The sequence below is a fragment of the Staurois parvus genome, unplaced genomic scaffold (genome assembly GCF_062004578.1).
Source record: "Staurois parvus isolate SC_StPar_1 unplaced genomic scaffold, SC_StPar_1.0 ptg001032l, whole genome shotgun sequence".
Taxonomy (NCBI): domain Eukaryota; kingdom Metazoa; phylum Chordata; class Amphibia; order Anura; family Ranidae; genus Staurois; species Staurois parvus.
The window spans coordinates 915226-934653 of NW_028318828.1; the positions used below are offsets into that span (position 1 = coordinate 915226).

The 19428-nt window shown below is 44.6% G+C and overlaps 1 protein-coding gene across 5 annotated transcripts in view; it reads right to left on the reverse strand.

The window, feature by feature from the left end:
• Positions 1–19428, reverse strand: part of PACS2 (phosphofurin acidic cluster sorting protein 2) — a 1098307-nt gene that overhangs the window by 13932 nt on the left and 1064947 nt on the right. The gene's annotated exons all lie outside the window — the stretch shown is intronic.

Here is a 19428-nt window from a genome sequence, read left to right on the forward strand (position 1 = left end):
CAGCAGCGTGAGCAGACGACAGGCACATAGCGCAGGGTGGTGGTGGAGGCAGCAGCAATGGGAGGCCATACAGCACCCTATGACAAAATGGAACCCACCAGCAGTGTGAGGAGACCTTAAAGTGGCACATGGCAGAGTGTGGCGATGGAAACAGCAGCAATGGGAGGCCGTACAGGGACCCATGACACACTCTGGACCTGGCAGCAGCATGAGGAGGCGGTACAGGGGCCCATGACAGATTACGGGCCTGGCAGCAGCATGAGGAGTCGGTATGGGGGCCCATGGCAGATTACGGGCCTGGCAGCAGCATGAGGAGGCGGTACAGGGGCCCATGGCAGAGTGGCAGAGCGTAAGCAGCTAAAATTGAAGGCCATACAGAGGCCTATGTTAAAAAGTCCCCCCAGCAGCAGCGTGAGGAGACGACTATCAAGAGTCCAATGGCAGAGTGGCAGAGCAGAAGCAGCTTCAATTGAAGGCCATACACAGGCCTAGGTTTAAAAGTCCCTCACAGTTAATTCCAATAACGAACTCTACTCCTCCGTGCAATCTACTTACGAGACCCTGGGCAGGTCTGGGTCCAATTTGTGGTAGAGACTGGTTTTGTTCAGCCATGCTTGAGCGAGTAATAACAGGTCTGTGCTGCCCTTTGGTGTCTGGCTTAATGCGCACAACACTGAACGTCCCAGCGTTTGTCAACGATTTGCCGTTAAGTGATGCAAACCCGCTGAACCACGTTCATGAGGAGCCGGTACAGGGGGCCATGAATCAGTATGGACCTGGCAGCAGCGTGAGCAGACGACAGAGGCACATGGCGCAGGGTGGCGGTGTAGGCAGCATTATTCTGAAGCCATACACAGGCCTAGGTTAAAAAGCGGAAGCCGTCAGCAGCGTGAGCAGACGACAGAGACACATGGCTCAGGGTGGCGGTGGATGCAGCAGTATTCGGAAGCCAAACACAGGCCTCGGTTAAAAAGCGGAAGCCGTCAGCAGCGTGAGCAGACGACAGAGGCACATGGCGCAGGGTGGCGGTGGAGGCAGCAGCAATGGAAGGCCATACAGCACCCTATCACAAAATGGAACCCACCAACAGTGTAAGGAGACCTGAAAGTGGCACATGGCAGAGTCTGGCGATGAAGTCAGCAGCAATGGGAGGCCGTACAGGGACCCATGACACACTCTGGACCTGGCAGCAGCAAGAGGAGGCGGTACAGGGGCCCATGGCAGAGTGGCGAAGCGTAAGCAGCTTAAATTGAAGGCCATACAGAGGCCTATGTTAAAAATAATAACATGTTTGGGGCATGATTCATGGCGGATTTAGTCAGTTGTGTCAGGAACTGGTGGTTTGAAATCCAGACTAATCCACGCCTGATTCATTTTCACAAACCTGAGTCTCTCCACACTTTGGGTGGACAGTCGTGTCCTCCGCGGAGTTACAATACCTCCTGCCGCACTAAACACGCACTCCGATGCCACGCTACTGGCCGGGCATGACAGCCTTTCAAGGGCAAATTCAGCTAGTTGGGGCCAAAGGTCAAGTTTCGTTGCCCAGTAGTCAAGGGATTGTCTACCTCGGTTGGCAGGGTGCTGTCCAAGTAGGCCCGAGCCTGTTGTTTGAGGTCCTGCTCCAGGTCCACCTGATGCTGCTGCTGCTGCGGCTGGTCAGTAGTTTCCTCACTGCGCTGGTGAAGAAAGCTACTCATCATCGACTGCAGACTGAGGCAGTCGCTGCTGGTGGAGCTGCCACTGCTCCTACCACCCCACCCCTCCCCTGCTGCCATGGCAGCGGAACGCGAGCGCACAGGGCCCACAGTGTCTGAGGATGGACGTTGGCGCAGAAAGGCAGAGACCAGCTGACTACATAGGTGGTTTTTATAGTACGTTATTTTGGCCTCCCTCTCAGCAGGTGTGAAAAAGGCCACCATTTTTGAACGGTAGCGAGGGTCCAACAAAGTGGACAGCCAAAAGTCATCCCTCTGTCTGATGGTTATTATTCGGCTGTCGCTACGCAAGCAACCGAGCATGCTATGGGCCATTTGTGCCAAGGAATGCGAGGGACTCCCTGCCTCCATCTCCACAGCATACTGCCAAGGTGCGTCTGGGTCCTCTGTCTCCTCCTCCTCCTCTACCAGATGCTCCTGCTCCTCCACTCCTGTCCGCTGAATGGAAAAACCACCCATTTCACTCAATAATTCCTGAGCACCAATGTCCTCCTCTACCTCCTCCTCTTCTTCCTGTCCTGCCCCCACAGGGGTCATGTGGCGTTGAGATCTGTGCGCCACGTCTACCGCACCCTGACCAGCCATTGTTAACAGCATTTGTTCCAGGACGTGCAACAGAGGAATGACGTCGTTCATCCCATAGTCCTGCCGACTCACGAATAGCGTGGCCTCCTCAAAGGGCCTGAGCAAGCGGCAGGTGTCACGCATGAGCTGCCAATGGCTGACATCTAAGTTACACAGGGGAGTACCTTTATCCGCTTGTAACATCAGGAAATCGGTGATGGCCTTTCGCTGTTCGTAAAGGCGGTCTAACATATGTAGGGTTGAATTCCACCTTGTTGCAACGTCGCAGATCAGGCGATGCTGTGGAATTCCGTTCTGCCGCTGCAGCTCAAGGAGGGTGTGCTTTGCGGTGTAGGAATGGCTGAAATGCATGCAAAGTTTACGTGACATTTTAAGGATGTCTTGCAGTGGGATGGTGGATTTTAGGAACCGCTTGACAACCAGATTGAACACGTGAGCCATGCATGGCGCATCGCACAACCTTCCTTGACGCAGAGCAGACACCATGTTCTTTCCGTTGTCGGTCAACATGGTTCCGATTTTCAGTTTGCGCGGAGACAGCCATCTGTCGATTTTTCTGTTCATTACACTCAGAAGTTCCTCCCCTGTGTGACTACGTTCGCCAAGGCATACCAGGTGCAGCACAGCGTGACACCGTTGCGCCCTGCACATGTGATATGCCGCTCGGGTAATGGGACTTGGCACGGGGGTGGCGGCTGAGGACACGGCGGAAGAAGAGGTGGTAGAGGCGGACATCTTTGCTGGACCAAGGACGTGCAAACGTGGAGGCAAAAGCGACGTGACCTGTCCAAGTTGCTGGTGCGGCTGTGCCGGCACCACGTTCACCCAGTGGGCCGTAAATGACATGTACTGTCCCTGACCGTAGTTACAGCTCCACACGTCGGCGCTGCCGTGCACTTTGGCAGAGACCGACATGCTCAAAGACTGGCCCACCATCTCTTCTACATGTGAATGCAGGGCTGGCACTGCCTTTTTGGCGAAGAAATGCTGGCTTGGCACTCTCCACCGTGGCTCGGCACAAGCCATCATTTCTCGGAAAGGTGCTGAGTCCACCACTTGGAACGGGAGGGACTGCAGCACCAGCAACTTGGACAGGAGGACATTCAGCTTCTGCACCGTCGGGTGCGTGCTCACAAACTGTTGTCTCTTGGAAACGGATTCCAAGAAAGACTGCTGACGGAATCCGTGAAGAGGAGTAGCAGGAGAAGGAGCATCTGAACGAGCGGAAGATGCCAACGAGCGACAACTCCCCTCAGCAGAGGTGTTGGAGCCTTGACTGGCTGATAGAGGGCGATTGACGTCGGGTGACGGAGCAAGTAAAGGAGCGAGTAATGGAGCGGGGGCTGGGGCAGGCAGAACCGCCGTATCTTTATCATGGTTTTCCCAGGCCACCGAATGGCAACGCTGCATATGCTGACGCAACGCTGTAGTCCCAACATGGGCCCCCTGGCCACGCTTGACTTTCTGGCCACATAGTCGACATACGGCTACGTTTACTTCCTCGGGCGGCTTGACGAAAAATTGCCACACCGACGAGTAGGAAACTTTGCCCCCGCTACTCCTCACTGGCTGACTGCTACTTCCTCCGTGCACACCGGCACTACTACTGGCCGTGGTGGTAGGCTGCAGTGGAGCTGGTGCTCTACTCCGTGGCCGTTTGCCTCCACTGACACTGCTGCGACCCTGCTGCCTCCTGGGCAACCCACCGACTGTTTTGCTCACTGGCAAGCTGGCACCCTCTTCTCCTGATGATGCGGAAGCAATAGCCTGATGACGACGAGGCTGCCAAGTGCAATCAGCCTCATCATCATCAATTAGGGTCTCCGCGTCACTACTAGCCCCCTCGGCTGCGTGTGGGTCAGGAGACAGACCTGTCTCTAGACCGGCTACCGAGCCACTCTCCTCGCCAGTACTTCTTCGCCTGGCTGCTGAAGAGGCGGATGTCTCCCCCCGTTCCTGACCGCCCTCTGTTAGCTCTTCCTCACTGTACAGTGGGGCTGAGCCCACAGCATGCGATACTTCGCTTGGTGAGGGAACACCAAAGGACAGGGGCAGGTAGAGGACACGTGATTTCAGTGGGCTTGCTCCCGGGCCATGCCAACTAACGGTTGTGTCTGACATACCCACCGACCGTTGGCTGTAGGTGTCAGACGTGACCTGGGAAGAGGAAGACGACCGAGTCAACCAATCGATGACGGCAGGGTTGTCGGTGGAGACACGACCGCTGGATGACACCGGGAGCACTGGCCTCTGGCTGCGACTAGTGCTGCCTCGACCCCTTCCTCTGCTGCCACGTCTGCTCGCTCCTGAAACATTGCCTCCTCTGCCACTCCTCTGCGTGTTGTCTGACATACTCTTTAATTCAATAAGCACCCCAAACATAAAACAGGATTTAACTCTTTGAACGTATAATAGTGGTTGTGAAGCAGAAAGTAACGATTCTGTGTCCCTGAGTAACAATTCTGTGTCCCTGAGTAACGATTCTGTGTCCCTGAGTAACGATTCTGTGTCCCTGAGTAACGATTCTGTGTCCCTGAGGAACGATTCTGTGTCCCTGAGGAACAATTCTGTGTCCCTGAGGAACGATTCTGTGTCCCTGAGTAACGATTATGTGTCCCTGAGTAACAATTCTGTCCCTGAGTAACAATTCTCTGTCCCTGAGTAACGATTCTGTGTCCCTGAGTAACGATTCTGTGTCCCTGAGTAACGATTCTGTGTCCCTGAGTAACGATTCTGTGTCCCTCAGTAACGATTCTGTGTCCCTGAGTAACGATTCTGTGTCCCTGAGTAACGATTCTGTCCCTGAGTAACAATTCTGTGTCCCTCAGTAACGATTCTGTGTCCCTGAGTAACGATTCTGTGTCCCTGAGTAACGATTCTGTGTCCCTGAGTAACGATTCTGTGTCCCTGAGTAACGATTCTGTGTCCCTCAGTAACGATTCTGTGTCCCCGAGTAACGATTCTGTGTCCCTGAGTAACGATTCTGTGTCCCTGAGTAACGATTCTGTGTCCCTGAGTAACAATTCTGTGTCCCTGAGTAACAATTCGGTGTCCCTGAGTAACAATTCTGTGTCCCTGAGTAACGATTGTGTCCCTGAGTAACGATTCTGTGTCCCTGAGTAACAATTCTGTGTCCCTGAGTAACAATTCTGTGTCCCTGAGTAACGATTCTGTGTCCCTGAGTAACGATTCTGTGTCTGTCCCTGAGTAACAATTCTGTGTCCCTGAGTAACGATTCTGTGTCCCTGAGTAACGATTCTGTGTCCCTGAGTAACGATTCTGTGTCCCTGAGTAACGATTCTGTGTCCCTGAGTAACGATTCTGTGTCCCTGAGTAACGATTCTGTGGCCCTGAGTAACGATTCTGTGGCCCTAAAGTCTCTGTGGCCCTAACTCTGTCCCTAATACAGACAGGTCTGTCTCTCTTGAATGACCGGAGGCTAATGGAGAATTCTAAGATGGCCGCAATTTATAGCTCCATTACACAGTGCTGGCTGGATGGCTGCTGATTGGCTAATGCGATCACATGTCATGAATGAATGCATTATGGGTCAGCGCGCCTTGTCTGCGCGCCTTCCCAGAGATCCCCGCTCCGTCGCCACACATGTCGCCGCCATTTTTGGGAAAATTCGATTCGTGCATCCGAAGTTTGCTAATTTTCGGATTCGGCGCGATTTCCTAATCTTCGAAACGAATTCCACTTCGTCATGTTCGATTCGCTCATCTCTAGCAGTGATCATGGCGCTGGTCAGGATGCTGGTATGGTGGTGATCAGGACATTGGTATGGTGCATTTTTTTGGATAGTAGGACAGGCGACAGGGCTGACTGCATTATTCATTAGGTACTACACTGGGGCAGTAATCAGGGCTGACGTCCAGATCACTGTGGCTGCCTTTCCGCTGTCTGTAGGCAATGGGTGGATGGGAATCAGTTAAACTGCCAGAGATTCTTACCTCCTGCCCCTGCAAAAGGCAGGGCGTATGGGAATCATACGCCCTGCCTTTTGTACAAATTTCCTTGCGAATAAATAACTTGTTTACAATACAATGAGAATCCTTGGCCTTCCTGAGCTAAAGCAAGAAGTTACCCTTTCCTCTGGTGAGATTTTTGATGACCTCATCTGGCACTGCACCAAAAAAAGTCAATCCACTGTGAATAAATGTGAAATAAAGGGGGCATGGGTGTTAACGTGTGATATTCCAAAAATATGTTTTTATTCCACAATAAATACCAATACCTGTATATTAGCGAATGCAAGCAAACTATAATCTCTAATATATTAAATAAGCCAATATACAGTACTATTAATAAAGTGGGAAATTCCGATTAGTGAAAAAAGTCTCTATATACTTGTGAACAAATCCATACATCCACCAACTTAAATCCTCATTTTTCCCACAATCTTGTGAAAAACACACCCGATGACCAGTGAAACCACCAAACACTCACCAGATAGCATGTGACCCCATTAAAGTGGTCGATATGTGCTCCACTTTGTATCTGGATAAGCCCAGCTCCTAACTGTGCTGAACATGGGGAAATCCACCTCAATTTCACCTCATCCTCATGAAGTGATGACAAAAAAAAGAAAAGATAGGTGTTCATAGTGTAGTAGATGTATTAAGTAGACAATGTAGGATGAACAAACATATACAGTAGGTGCAAAGAAAAATTGATGTGCTGCCTCTCCCAAAAACTACTTTAAATAATTAACTCAATAACTAAATGAATGAACTCCCTACTACACAAAGGGTCCCCACAAATGTACGTGTGCTATAATGCCCCATGGGCTGGCAATTATATCCCTCCTCCCCAGTGACTAAATCCAAAATAAACCAATAAGTAAATACAAGTTGCTTAACCCCTTCACGCCTAAGGGTAAAACAAATCTAAATGCCTAAGCACAATTCTGCAACGTTGACGTGTTAGTAAAACCGTACATATCGTCACAACTACTTTGTACATCCAGGTGGATTATACCTTGTTTTTTTCAGGACAAATTGGGCTTTCATTTGGTGGTAAATGGTCATGGATAGCTCCTAATTTTTTTTTATTATTAAAGGAAAACTGGGCCAAAATAGTAAAAAAAATAATTTTTTTAAATTTAACTGTGTGTTTCTTGTTACGACCATAACCTACCACCAAAGAACAACCCAAAATACATTCTCCAGTTCTTGACGATCGCAGCGATACCATATATGTGTATGTTATTTGTTGTTTGTACCCGTAGTACAGCCCAGAAACAACAGTGCGCATTTTGTTTTTGTCTTTTTTTTTTTTTTTTTTACATAAAACACACTGTCACTGACATTGACATTAACACTGACACCAATTTTTTTTTTTAATCCTGACCTTTGCCCTTGACCCTGACCTTTGACCCTGACCTTTGACCCTGACCTTGACCCAAACACTAACCCTGGTACTGAACTAGATCAAACCTTGATCTAGGTATTTTTCTTTATTTTTTAATATTTATTTATCTTTTTTTTTTTTTTTACAAACTTTTTTTTTCTCTCTCTATGTCAGGAGTTCGAGAGATACAATGTATCTCTCTTCTCCATTCATAGAGAGAGAGAAAACAAGGGGGCCGGGCTGCACAGTGAGTGATCACTGTGATAGCCAATCAGAGGCTATCACAGCGATCACGTGACCCGGAATCGGGAGTCCTGGGTCCCGATCGTTAGAACGGGACCCGGGGCTCTCAGTGACACCACGGTCTTGGTGCTGGGAGCGCGCCGAGCGGCGCGCTCCCAGCACAAAGACAGGTACGCAAATATGCGGCCCCACGGAAAAAAGCCCAGGTCCGTGAGGCCGCATATTTGTGTTACGTCGGCGTCAAGGGGTTAAAGGACAATAGTGCTAAAAATATCACATATACAATGCCATGAAACTGTTTATACCCGAGCGGGGCTTGATAATGCTACCCTTGTCCTCTGAGAAGGAATTGCTTTTTGCTGGGATTTAAAATGCCATACACATGGTTTTTTATGTAAGTGCAATTTTAAATGTTTTTTACCTAATACATATGATGTTACGCTATGGAAGTTTCCCTTTGATGTTTTTACGGTGGTGGTGGAGTATAGTGGTTCTGGAGGAGTTTTGTCGCAAACGACTGAGCTAGAGGTGTTTCCACTAATGAGTCTGTCATCAGCGTATAGAGGTGTCAAGACCACACAGACGGTCAACTTTCCTGCAGGAGAGCGTTGCAACATCTTAAGCGATATTTGACCTACCATTCCAGGTGGTCAATTATCTGTGGTGAGTGGAGCTCTAGAGGGGGAGCAGTACGCACAGAGATTTACTATGGAGAAGATGATTTACTACTGTACCACTTAATATTCACACCGGATGCGGATGGGGGTTTCTTTGGGTTTTTTTTTTTAACTTTCAATTTTTTTTTTAATTTTTTATGTTTGCACAATTATTGGGACTTTAACCACTTCCCGTCCGGCCCATGTATATAAACGGCCGGATGGGAGCAGTGCAGGGGCAGGTGGCCGTTTATAAATGGCTTCCCCGCCCCCTGCTTGCATGTGCTCTCTGGGAGCGCACAGCACCACGATCCAGTGCCCGCTATGTCCTCCGGACACAGTGGAACACCGATCATTGTACGTCACATGTGAGGTCTGTGTGAGGTCCCGAATATGTGATCACTGATTAGCCAATCAGTGTGTCATGCCTTCAGCAAATTTTTATGTTATGTCCATTGTTAGTTTATTATGCTATGGAATGTAAGGTAAAGTGTATCGCCATCTAGTGGCTCTTTTGTATTACAGTTTTATAGATTATTTTCTGTAGTTACACATTTTGTTGCTTAAAAGCCACCGTAGTTTTCCCATCTTTCTTTGGTCTTCACCATGAGGTCTTAGAGACATTTCCTAGCAGCCATCGTACATCTCCTCCAGAGGGCTCCACACTTATTCAGCTGCAGTTCTGTTGTCAGCCTAACGGAAACATCAACAGTATGTTTAAAAACCCTTTCTAGCTAGACTAGTGTGTCAGGACTGTATATTTTGTATATTGTATATACTGATTGACTGTTATTTCTTTCATTTGTAGTTTTACTCTAACTTCCCTGTAATAAAAGTTGAAAAGAGGACCTAGCGCCTGCATTAATGAGTTAAGGGAGAAGGGTTATCTGTGTGTCTAATTATACCCCCACCACGTATAGTGAGAGCAGAACAGTAAACCGGTGGATCCAAACAGGCTTGGACACAGAAGGCCAGTAAAACGGCGGCTCCAAACAGGCTTGGACACAGAAGGTCAGCAAAACAGTGGCTCCAAATAGGCTTACACACTGAAAGCCAGTGAAACAACAGCCTTTAACAGGCTTCCACATTGCAAGACATCATATCAGGAAAAAAGAAGTCAGAGCCATTAGAGACAAGGTCCCAAGTCTCGGTTAGCTCCAGGAGCTCAAGGAGGTCACTGAGCAGTGACATGGTAGCTATTGCTCGCGCAAAAGCAGAAGCTGCAAAGGTAAAGGCTGCCTTTGCTGAAAAAGAGATGCAAATGAAACTAGAGAAGCTACGCATAGAAGCTGTGTTAGAGAAATTGGCTGCAGAGAAGTAAGCAGCGGCAGCAGCCGCTGAGGCAGACATCTTAGAAGAACTTGCAAACCCCACCAGTGAGAGACTCAGCAACATACTTGAGGTTAAACCTGATCATTGTGACAATTTGCAGCGTACTGCAGACAATGTACTGCAACATGCCAAGCCAAATGACTGCCTGCATTCAGCTCCAAGAGCAGAGTCGACTCCTGCAGTCCCATACACCCTACATCAAGCCAGAAAATAATCCCATACTGGGTGAGCCTTCAGTGAAACCTGCATCCAAGCTATCAAACCCCTATGATACCGTCGCCCACTTTAGAAAGGAAGGGTCGTGGGGTAGAAATCACAGTGACAGCATTTCTGATGACCACAAATACCCACCAAGTCCTCCGCACAACAGAACACCTCCAGACTACTCACACAAAGATGAAGGTATGTTGGATTTCCTCAAGTTCTTTGCACACCGTGAGCTATTGACAAAAGGACTCACAACGTTTAATGACTGACATGAAGGCTAAAGAGCATGGTGATCGTCCTTCAGAAATGCAATAAAAGATCCAGATCTATCTGCAAGTGAGGAGGCTGATCTCTTAGTCAAATGGCTGTGGAATGAGTCAGCAGAACATGCAAGAAGAATCAGAGACATCAATGTTAACTTCCCAAGTAGAGGACTGAGTATGATATGAGAGAGAATTGAGGAGTGTTACGGTTCCCCAGAAGCCATAGAAAATTCACTCTTCAAAAGAATAGAGAACTTTCCTAAGATTCCTAACAAAGGCTTCCAGAAGCTGAGAGAGTTAAGCAACCTGGTGTCAGAGCTCCAAGTAGACAAGGAAGAAGAAGATTTGCCAGGCCTTGCCTTTCTAGATACAGCCCAAGGTGTTAATCGCATCATGCAAAAACTGCCTTACAGCCTTCAAGAAATGTGGGTTACACGAGGCTCCAACTACAAGCAAAAACAGAGTCCCTTTCCCACCATTCTCTTTCTTTACAGATTTTATTCGCCAACAAGCAAAGATGAAAAATTATCCCAGTTTTGACTTCTCATCATATGACTCTACTTACCCTAGGACAGGTAAGCCAACTTCAACTTGCAACTTCAAAGACATATCTGTTGCAGTACACAAAACAAGTGTATCACCAACAGAGAACCCAAGCAGAGAGTGTCCCCTTCACAAGAAGCCCCACCCGTTGCTAAAGTGCAGAGGTTTCAGAGAAAAATCTCTCCAAGATCACAAAACCTTCCTCAAAGAAAACAGAATTTGCTACAGGTGCTGTGCATCAACTTCGCACCTTGCAAAAAACTGCAAAAGAAGGCATAAACTGTTTAGAGTGTGACAGCACAGAGCACAATACGGCTCTACATCCAGGGCCAGCGCCATGGACTCTTACCCCCCTCAAACTAGGCTGAAGAGCACGGTGGGGAGCAGCGAGACACAGTACCTCCTGTAGTGACACCCCAGTGCACCCAAGTCTGCGGCGAAGGTCTCTTTGGCAAATCCTGCTTCAAGATTTGTCTTGTCACAGTTTACCCCATAGGTCACAGACAAAAGGCAGTAAAGCTGTACGCAATCCTGGACGATCAAAGCAACAGATACTTGCTAGCTCAGCCTTCTTCAACACCTTTAAAATCGAGGGAGCTAGCTCTTCATACTCACTCAAGACTTGTACAGGCACAAGTGAAGAAACTGGGAGAAGGGCCATTGGTTACCAGATCAAATCTATGGATGGCCAAACATCCCTGCCTTTACCGACCTTAATTTAGTGCAATCAGTTCCCAACTGAAAGAGGGGAGATCCCTACACCTGAGGTGACATTTCACCACAGACGTCTTAAGAGCATAGCACATCTCATCCCTAAGCTTGATCCCCAGGCTCAGATAGCGCTCCTGCTTGGGAGAGATATCATCAGAGTTCACAAGGTGAGAAAAAAAATCAATGGCCCCCACAACTCCCCTTACGCTGAGAAGCTGGACCTAGGATGGGTCATTATAGACAATATTTACCTAGGAAATTCTCACAAACCAACCAGCATGAACTCTCTTTTTAGAAAGACATTGGAGAATGGGCGTCCATCCCTTTTCCAACCTTGCCCCAACAGATTCCTTGTAAAAGAGAAACCTGCAAGTGTCATACATTCCAACCTTTACACTAGCAATTTTCCCTGCAATGAAGACAACAATCAGTTAGGATGCTCAGTTTTCCAAAAGACAAAAGAAGACCACAAAATTGCCCCATTTATTGAGGATCAGATCTTCTTGAAGATAATGGAACAAGGATTCTACAAAAATGATGCAAACAGCTGGGTAGCTCCCCTGCCTTTCAAAACACAGAGACTGTGCCTTCCTAACAATAGACTACAGGATCTAAAACACTTTTCTGCTCTCAGGCACAATTTTCAAAGGAAACCAGAAATGAAAGAGCATTTCTTATTGTTCATGAGCAAGATGTTTGAAGACGGCCATGCAGAGGTGGCCCCACCTTTGAAAGAGAAAGAAGAGTGCTGGTACCTACCTATTTTCGGTGTTTACCACCCCAAGAAGCCAGGGAAAATCTGAGTAGTACTTGACTCCAGCTCCCAGTATGAAGGAATCTCTCTCAACGACCTCCTCTTAAAAAAAAACAGATCTCAACAACACACTTCTTGGAGTTCTCATCAGATTCCGCAAGGAAGCCATCGCCGTAGTTGCTGACATACAACAAATGTTTCACAGTTTTCAAGTCAAGGAAGAACACAGGAATCTTCTGAGATTCTTCTGGTTAGCAACCCCACTAAAGACATTATAGAATACCACATGAAAGTGCACATTTTTGGCAACATCCCATCGCCTGCTGTTGCAATCTATGGACTTAAGCTATCTACCTAGGACGGTGAAAAAGACTATGGGCAAGATATTAGACAGTTCATTGAGAGAGACTTATGTACAGGTACATGATGGCCTGAAGTCACTTCCATCGCCTGAGGCTGCAATCAGTCTACTTAAGAGGACCCAAAGAACACTTGCCTATTCAAACCTTAGGTTGCATAAGATAGCTTCAAACAGCAAGGCTGTTATGGAGGCCTTCCCTTCTCAAGATCACACCAGTGATTTGATAGACCTAGACTTGGCAACAGACTTGCTACCCATACAGCACAGCCTAGGACTCAATTGGGATCTCAAGTCTGACACCCTCACCTTCCAGGTCAACCAGGAGCCAAAGCCTTTCACAGGGCGAGGTGTCTTGTCTACCATAAACAATCTGTATGACTCACTCGGGTTTGCAGCACCTGTGACCATCCAAGGTAAGATTCTGCTCAGAGAGCTTGCTGCAGTCACATATGATTGGGATTCTCCACTTGCTCCAGGGAAAGTGACATTATGGGTAGCATGGAGAGACTCTTTAAAGGCATTATTTAGCCTACACATACATAGGCCATATACTCACATTTTCCCTGCAGAAGTTCAATCTAGAAATCTATGTGTATTCTGTGATGCTTCAGTAAAAGCAATAGCCGCAGTAGCCTACCTTAAGTCAGTGGACATCAAGGGTCAAGTCCATATTGGATTTGTAATGGGTAAGACCAAGCTGGCACCATGTCTGGAAACCACCATTCCAAGATTAGAACTTTGTGCTGCTGTTCTAGCAGTGGAGCTAACAGAACTGATTATGTCTGAAATAGATGTAGAACTTGAAGACACAGAGTTTTATACAGACAGCAAGGTAGTGCTGGGTTACATTTACGAGAGCAGGATATTCTATGTCTATGTACATAACAGAGTCCTGAGGATCAGGAAGTCTACACAGCCTACCCAGTGGCGTTATGTATCAACTGATCATAACCCAGCAGATCATGCTAAAAGGGGTGTGCCAGCATAGCGCCTTAGAGATACTACATGGCTCACAGGACCACCCTTCCTGTACAAGCCAGCGCCTAGCAATCCTGAAAAGGGCACATATGTACTGTTGGAGCCTGACTCTGATGCAGAAATCCGCCCTCGGGTCTCAGCACTACACACAACAGTTTCTAGCAAATTGTTGGGATCCAAGCACTTTCATAGATTCTCCACTTGTAAGTCTCTATGCAGAGCTATAGCTTGCTTAATTCACATTGCCAGATCTTTTAAAGCCACACCTACAGGATCACGACATTGCAAAGGTTGGCATTACTGTCGCAAGGCATACACAGTAGATGAGCTCACACAGGCTAAAAATGTTATCATCCATTGTGTCCAACAAGAGACTTATGCACTAACACTAGAATGCCTTCAAAATCACAAAAATGTTCCAAAAGAATGTCCTCTAAAGAAACTTGATCCCTTTGTAGACCGTAAAGGACTGTTGAAAGTCAGAGGGCGCATTTCCAACGCAAGACTTGAAAGTGTTGAAAGCAATCCAGTAGTGATCCCAAGTCACCATATTGCTTCACTCCTTGTGGAACATTACCATGTACAGACCAAACACCAAGGGCATTTGTTCACAGAGGAAGCCTTATGTACAGCTGGACTCTGGATAATGGGAGCCAAGAGACTCGTGAGTACAATTATTTACAAATGACAAGTCAGCAAGCCCAACTTGGAACCTGGCACCATTTTTCTCGTGAAAGGCTCTCAGTCAAGGAGAAATGAATTGCCTTTGGGCTTGATAACCCAAGTATTTCCAAGCGAAGATGGGAAAGTCAGGAAAGTTGAGGTTAAGGTCAATAGGCAAGATGAGTCTAAACTTTTCCTCAGACCTGTGTCTGACCTAATTGTACTACTCTCCCCAGAAGGACCATCATAGTTGGTATCCATGGGATACCAGGCGGGGAGTGTCATGCCTTCAGCATATTTTTATGTTAGGTCCATTGTTAGTTTATTATACTATAGAATGTAAGGTAAAGTGTAACATCACCATCTAGTGGCTCTTTTCTATTACAGCTGCAGTTCTGTTGTCAGCCTAATGGAAACATCGCCGGTATGTTTTTACCCTTTCTAGCTAGACTAGTGTGTCAGGACTGTATATTTTGTATATTGTATACACTGATTGAATGTTATTTCTTTCATTTGTAGTTTTACTCTAACTTCCCTGCAATAAAAGTTGAAAAGAGGACCTAGCGCCTGCATCAATGAGTTGTTAAGGGAGAAGGGTTATCTGTCTGTCTAATTATACCCCCACCACGTATAGTGAGGGCAGAACACAGTGATCACATGAAGAGTAGTAAGCAAGATGTCACTTCTGACATCATTGCTTACTACGTGTGAAATCTGTGAATGATCACAGAGGTCACATGGTACACGGCTATTCACAACAGCCTTGTACCAAGTGACAAGCTGTGACCAATCACAGCTCACACAGTATTTCTTAGTGGCTGCAAGAATGCAGCCAGAGAGAAGGAGAAATGATTGCTTTTACAGCCTTTATGGGTGTAAAAGCAATCAGTGTAAAAAAAAAAAAAAAAAAATCTTCATAACCCCCCTCAAGTAGTACAGTGTCACTATGGTGTTACTGTACTGCTAGGGTGACAGTATGTTAAAAAAAAACATGAATAATATGAAAAAATAAAAATGTAAAAAGAAATTAGAAAAATTATAATTTTTGTTTATAAAGTAATTTGGGTTATTGTTATTTTACTAAAAAGATAACTGAATACATTTTGGCCAAGATTTATGAAGAAAGATCATTTGTTTGCAAAATTTTATAAGAAAAACACTTTTTTCTAAATTTTTGGGCTTTTTAATTTATATAGCAAAAAAAAAATAAAAATCCCAGTGGTGAATAAATACCACCAAAAAAAAGTTTTATCTGTCTCAAAAAAGCCATATGCGTACAGTGTTGCATGACTGCGCAATTGCCATTCAAAGTGTGATAGCACTGAAAGCTGGCCTGGACAGGAAGGGAGTGAACGTACAGGACATGAAGTGATTAATATATATATATATATATATATACACACAGTTGTGTTCAAAATAATAGCAGTCAGACATCACTAACCTGATCAATCACTGTTTTTGGTAGAAATTATATTTCTACATGGCAAATAATTTACTAGCAGGTGTAGTAGAGTAATAGAAATCCAACAAACCCAACAGTCATGACATGCATGCTGCTGATTCTGTGTAATTGAATCACTAATTGAAAGGGGCATGTTCAAAATAATAGCAGTGTGGAGTTCTATTAGTGAGGTCATTCATTCTTTGAAAAACAGGTGGCAATTATTGCCCTTATTTAAGGAAGGAAGGCAGCAAATGTTGTACATGCTGGTTACAGTGCATTTCTCTCTGAAATTCTGAGGAAAATGGATCGTTCCAGACATTGTTCAGAAGAACAGTGTACCTTGATTAAAAAGTTGATTGGAGAGGGTAAAACAGAAGTGCAGAAAATGATAGGCTGCTCAGCTAAAATGATCGCAAATGCTTTAAAATGCAACCAAAACCTGAAAGACGTGGAAGAAAGCGAAAAACTACCATTTGAATGGATAGAAGAATAGCCAAAATGGCAAGGACTCAGCCAACAATCAGCTCCAGGAAGATCAAAGAAGGTCTAAAGTTACCTGTGAGTACTGTTACAATTAAAAGACGCCTATGTGAAGCCAAGCTATCTGCAAGAAGTCCCCGCAAAGTCCCACTGTTGAAAAAAAGACATGTGCCGAAGAGGTTACAATTTGCCAAAGAGCACAGTGACTGGCCTAAAGAGAAATGGAACAACATTTTGTGGACTGGTGAAAGTAAGATTGTTCTTTTTGGGTCTAGTGGCCGGAGACAGTTTGTCAGACGACCCCCAAACACTGAATTCAACCCACAGTACACTGTGAAGACAGTGAAGCATGGTTTGCGCAAGCATCATGATATGGGGATGTTTCTCATACTACGGTGTTGGGCCTATTTATCGCATACCAAGGATCATGGATCAGTTTGAATATATCAGAATACTTGAAGAGGTCATGCTGCCTTATGCTGAAGAGGAAATGCCCTTGAAATGGGTGTTCCAACAAGACAACGACCCCAAACACACCAGTAAACGTGCAACATCTTGGTTCCAGACCAACAAGATTGACGTTATGGAGTGGCCAGCCCAATCCCCGGATCCTAATCCAACAGAAAACTTTTGGGATGACATCAAAAATGCAGTTTCTGAGGCAAAACCAAGAAATAGAGAAGAACTGTGGAATGTAGTCCAATCATCCTGGGCTGGAATACCTGTTCACAGGTGCCAAAAGTTGGTTGACTCCATGCAACACAGATGTACAGCAGTTCTCAGAAACAGCGGTTATACAACTAAATATTAATTAAGTGACTCAAAGAAAAGTACAATCTTCAAACATTTTTCAGTTTATATAGTGAATGTTTGAGTTTGTAAAGAAGAATACAAACACTGCTATTTTTTTGAACAGTCTAATATTCACTTTTCTTCAATTTTTTTAGAGGAACAATACAAATTTGATATATTTTTCTTCATGTTTTGATTTGGAATTGAATGTGTAGTGTTCCCAATGCATTTGTGTGTATGGAAATAAAAGCTATTAGGATTTTGAACTTTATTCACTTTTTTGAACACACTGCTATTATTGTCCCCCGGACGAAGCTACGAAATCCCTGTAGCGCAATGCGTTCGGGAGGGGCAGTGACGTCACCGCGCACTCTATCTACTATACGGCGAGTACTGAAGGTGTGTGGACACACACCCACCGCACTGTTTTAGCTGCAAGCTGCAGATCTTGATATATCTAAAAGCGCTAATGTATTATATGACATGTGAGTGCATTATGGAAGCACATTAAAGCTGTTTTTACCTCTGGGATAAGACACCATATTCTTTATTTCTCTTTTGCATGAGATATACGAGGAACACAAAGGCAGAGGATTAAGGAGTGGATCAGAGGAGGGAGTATCCCTCACAGCCCTGCAGTCACACAGGTTTACAACATTATTGCAAAGACCTTATCTTCATACCGAAGGAGAGCATATCTGTCTTGGCTGGATACTCATTTGCACAGTTACATTTGGGACAGTATTGCTGCTTTCTTCACAGTAGATTTTTTATTTTATATTATATTAATTCTCTTGTGGTTTACAAATGGAATATCTGCACATTTATATGAGGATTGCACATATAGAGATTTTTTAGTATGATATCATTGTATTAATTTATTATATTTATTTTTATACCTTTTTTATTTATTTATTCACATCAGTCACTTTATACTAATTATTGTTATTTATATTTATTTCATAAGCACTTTGCACTTTTTGATGGTATTAGAGCGTGGTAATTATTTAAATATTTTGTTGATAAACGCACATTATATGAGAGTGGGCATATTAACCAGCGATCTAATACTTATATTTTCAAAGTATACCTCAGTGGCTCACAAGTTAATTTGTTTTTAATAAAAGATACTATGATAGTTTCCAATCGTGTTCCAATGGTTCATCATATAAAATCAATAAGTTTATATTGTGTGACAGCACTTAGGTTACCCATCTGTTCTTGCAACTTCCAATATATAGGTAGAACCACCAGGAAACTCTCTGTGAGATTGGGAGAGTACATCCGAAATGTTAAGAAAGGATTTAAACATCATAGTTTGTCATACCATTTCAGAGTCCATCATAATAGGGATCCAACATCTTTAAGGTTTTGTGGAATAGATAGGATTGATGTCCCGTGGAGAGGGGGTGATATGGTGAAAAGTATATCACAAAATGAAACTAAATGGATATACCAAATGGGAACATTAATCCACAAGGGGTTGAATGCAGAGATCAATATAAATTGCTTCCTATCTAATTGGTAAAGGGTTATAATGTATAGTTTGATTTTTTATTTTTTTGTTTATTGGTTTTTCAGTTATGTTTATTTATTTTATTTTATATTTTTTTCTGTTTAATTTTTTTCTTATTTTTTTTTTACTTTTATTTTTATGATTTATTTTTGTTTTGTAGTGGGGGCATGTGCACATATATGTGTGTACGTTTAGTGTATATGGGTTATTGATGTGTACACATTATATTTGGATTTTATATTGTTTTTTGTGGAAATTCCTCTGTTTGAAATAGATATATTTAATTATGGGATTTGAATACTGGTTAAGTGATCCTGTATTTATTCATATAATCAAGGTAAGTGCAGCGCTAAACCTATAAAGAGTTCTTCAATAAATCAGTAGTCCTTAGTATAAATCATATATGCATGAAAAAAGTTCTCAAACAATAGAGCTCCGTGTGACTTCACATGTTTCAGTGCAAAATTCCTTCAAACAGATAGGTGAGAGGCAAGGTATTGGGTAAAGTGCGCACTCAAGGATTACATCAAACCATACATGGTGAAAGGAGCTCTGGAAGATATATAGAGGGGGTGTAGGATCCCTAAAATCCTAAAAGGCGCAACACTCACTAACATCTGGTGAGTGCGGTTGATGTTGATTTTACACTGGTGAATGGTGGAAGCACATTTCTTTGGGAGAAGATCATTTTGAATTTATCTTATGGCAAGAAAGAACTTTTATAATTTTTATATATATTTTTTTTTGCACACAATTTATATATAATTTATATATATTTTTTGGACACTATTATCACTATTTTGATTTATATTATAATTTTGTTTATATGG